We start from the raw sequence: 3,933 nt of genomic DNA on the forward strand, positions 1-3,933 counted from the left end.
TGCAAAAAGAGCAGAGGCAGTATTTTCCATGTCTTGTGACTGACAACATATTCAACCAATAAAAAGACCATATTCCCAGGATGCATTATGCATGAGAGAGGGTGGAGGGAGGGGCCTGATACTGCTTAATTTAGAGTGTAGAGTGAAAGCAGTGGGTCTATTTAGGATGTTTGCTTATTCATGAAAGATTATTAGGGAGCAGATTTTCAATTAACCTCTTTTTAGAAACTAGCATTGTTGTTTTTTTTTTTTTTTAAAGATTTTATTTATTTATTTGACAGAGAGAGATCACAAGTAGGCAAAGAGGTAGGCAGAGAGAGAGGGGGAAGCAGGCTCCCTGCTGAGCAGAGAGCCCAATGCAGGGCTCCATCCCAGGACCCTGAGATCATGACCTGAGCCGAAGGCAGAGGCTTTAACCCACTGAGCCACCCAGGTGCCTATAACTAGCATTGTTTTGATACTCTTCACTCTTAGTAAGAATCTCACACTGCTTTTCAGGAAGCTATTATATTCTCCTCAAAAATCTACAAAATATACATTATTAAATGTATTTTTCAGGTGAATAAATGATAAAAATCTCTGAAACTTACCTAATTTTACATATGTGTCCTACTTCACAGTTTCCTATTAAATTCATGACTCTCCATGTGCTAAGAGATCTGGAATATAATGGTAAAGAGCACTCACTTTGGAGTCAGACACCCCTCAAGTGCACTCACAGCTCTAGTTACCCCATCTGCAGAGTGGGGACAAAAGCATTTTACTCGAAGAACTGTTGCAAAGATATATCGAGGCCCTAAACAGCCAAATCTATCTTGAGAAAGGACAAAGCTGGAAGTGTCACAGTTCTTGATTTAAAAATACATTGCAAAGTTACAGTAATTTTTTTTAAGATTTTATTTATTTTATTTGACAGACAGAGATTACAAGTAGGCAGAGAGGCAGGCAGAGAGAGAGGGGAGGAAGCAGGCTCCCTGCTGAGCAAAGAGCCCGATGCGGGGTTTGATCCCAGGACCCTGGGATCATGACCTGAGCTGAAGGCAGAGGCTTTAACCCACTGAGCCACCCAGGTGCCCCCCACAAAGTTACAGTAATTTAAACATAGTATTGTCAGGGGCGCCTGGGTGGCTCAGATGGTTAAGCCTCTGCCTTCGGCTCAGGTCATGATCTCAGCGTCCTGGGGTCAAGCCCTGCATCAGGCTCCCTGTTCAGTGAGGAGCCTGCTTTTCCCTCTACCATTCCCTGCTGCTCCCCCTGCTTGTGTGTGTCTGCACGCTCTCTCTCGTTCCATTTAATAAATAAGTAAATAAAATATATATTTTTAAATGACATACAGAGGGATGCCGGGTTGGCTCAGTCAGTTAATCTGATGCCTTCGGCTTGGGTCATGATCCCAGGGTCCTGGGACCGAGTCCCGCATTGAGCTCCTTGCTCGGCAGGGAGCCTGCTTCTCTCTGCCTCTGCCTGCCATTCTGCCTGCTTGTGTGCTCTCTCTCTCTCTGACAAATAAATAAATAAATAAAATCTTAAAAAAAAAAAAAAGGCATACAGATCAACAGAACACAGTACAGGCAAATAAATTCACACATATATAGCTAACTGCTCTTCAGCAAGGGTGCCAAGAACACACAATGGGAGAAAGACAGTCTCTTCAACAAATGGTGCTGGGAAAACTAGATGTCCACAAGCAAAAAATGAAATTGGAGACTTATTTCACACCAGACACAAAAATCAACTCAAAATAGATTAAAGACTTAAAACCTAGAAGAAAGCAAAGGGAGGGGCGCCTGGGTGGCTTAAGCATCCGCCTTCCACTCATGTCGTGTTCATAGGGCCCTGGGATGGACCCCCACAGTTGGGCTCCTTGCTCAGTGGGGAGCCTGCTTCTCGATCTCCTTCTGCAGCTCCTCCTACTTGTGCACTCACACACACTCTCTCTCTCTCTCTCTCTGTCAAATAAATAAATAAACTCTTCAAAAAGAAAAAAAGAAGAAGAAAGCATAGGGAAAAATTTCATGACACTGCTCTTGGCAATGGTTTCATGGATATGACACCAAAGCACAGACGATAAAAGCAAAAATAGTGGAAATACATCAGACTAAAAAGCTTCTGTAGAGCAAAGGAAACAATCAATAGTAAAAGGCAATCCACAGAATAAGAGAAAGTATTTGGAAAACATACATCTAACAAATCATTAATTTCCAAAATATGTAAGGTACTCTTACAACTCAGTAGCAGACAGAACACAAATTACTTAAGTTAAAAATGAGCTAAAGATTTGGAAAGACATTTCTCCAAAGACGACATACACATGACCAACATATATATAAAAGAGTGCTCAGGGGTACCTGGGTGGCTCAGTCATTAAGCATCTGCCTTTGGTTCAGGTCATGATCCCAGGGTCCTGGGATCGAGCCCCGCATCGGATTTCCTGCTCTGCTGGAAGCCCGTTTTTCCCCTTCCCACTCCCCCTGCTTGTTCTCCCTCTCTCGCTGTGTCTCTCTGTCAAATAAATAAGTAAAATCTTTAAGAATAAAAGGGGGGGTGCTCAATGTCACTCATCACCACAGCAATGTGAATCAAAACCACCTAACACCTGTCAAGATGGCTATTATAAAAACAAAAAAGAAGAGGAAGAGGAAGAGGAAGAAGAAGAGGAGAAGGTAAGAAAGAGAGAAGGTAAGAAAGAACAAATGAACAGACAAGTGTTGTCATGTAAAGAAACTGGAATCCTTGTACACTGTTGGTAGGAATACAAAATAGTACAGTTGCTGTGGAAAACAATATGGAGATGCCTCAAAATATTAAAAATAGAGCTACCATATGATCCAGCAATTGCACGTATGGGTATTTACCCAAAATACTTGGAATCAGGATTTCAAAGAAGTATTAGTGCACTACAGCACTGATATTCACAACTGCCAAGATGTAAAAACAACCCAAGTGTCTGTGGATGGATGAATGGATAAAGAATATATGGTATATACACACAAAGGAATATTATTCAGCCTTTAAAAAAAAAAGGAAATTCTACAATATGTGACAACATGGATGAACCCTGAAGACATTATTATTATTGAAATAAGCCCGTCACAAATACCACGATTCCATTTATATGAGGCATCTAGAATAGGCATAGCATAGAATCAAAGAGAGAAATGGTGGTTACCATGGGTTGGGCAGCAGGGGAGGGAGGAGAAAATAGGAAGTTACCAATTAATGGCATAAAGTTTCAGTTAGGCAAAACTAATAAATTCTAGAGATCAGCTGTACAAGAGCATACCTATGGTTAATAATGCAGTATTATACACTTAGAAATGTGTTAAGAGGGTGGATCTTGTGTTAAGTGTTCTTAACACAATAAAATAAAATTTTAAATAAATAAATATAATAGAGGAAAGCCTTTTCTTACTTCAATGCCTAGCTAAATAAAGACTATCTATTGTTATTCCTTCCTTGCCAGCCTTCACTCCCACTCCCCTGCCACCTAAAATGCATGCAAAAACACAAACCAAACAACAAAATCCCAAAGAGTTATTTGACATTTAAAAAATACAATTAGGGGCGCCTGGGTGGCTCAGTGGGTTAGGCCTCTGCCTTAAGCTCAGGTCATGATCTCAGGGTCCTGGGATCAAGGCCCGCATCAGGCTTTCTGCTTAGCAGGGAGCCTGCTTCTCCCTTTCTCTGCCTGCCTCTCTGCCTACTTGTGATCTCGCTCTCTGTCAAATAAATAAACAAAATCTTTAAAAATAAAATAAAATAAAAAATACAATTAAAGGGACATCTGGGTGGCTCAGTTGGTTAAGCGGCTGCCTTCGGCTCAGGTAATGACCCCAGCATCCTGGGATCAAGTCCCACATCAGGCTCCTTGCTCGGCAGGGAGCCTGCTTCTCCCTCTGCCTCTGCCTGCCATTCTGTCTGCCTGTGCTCACT

The sequence above is a fragment of the Mustela erminea genome, chromosome 3 (genome assembly GCF_009829155.1).
Source record: "Mustela erminea isolate mMusErm1 chromosome 3, mMusErm1.Pri, whole genome shotgun sequence".
NCBI lineage: Eukaryota > Metazoa > Chordata > Mammalia > Carnivora > Mustelidae > Mustela > Mustela erminea.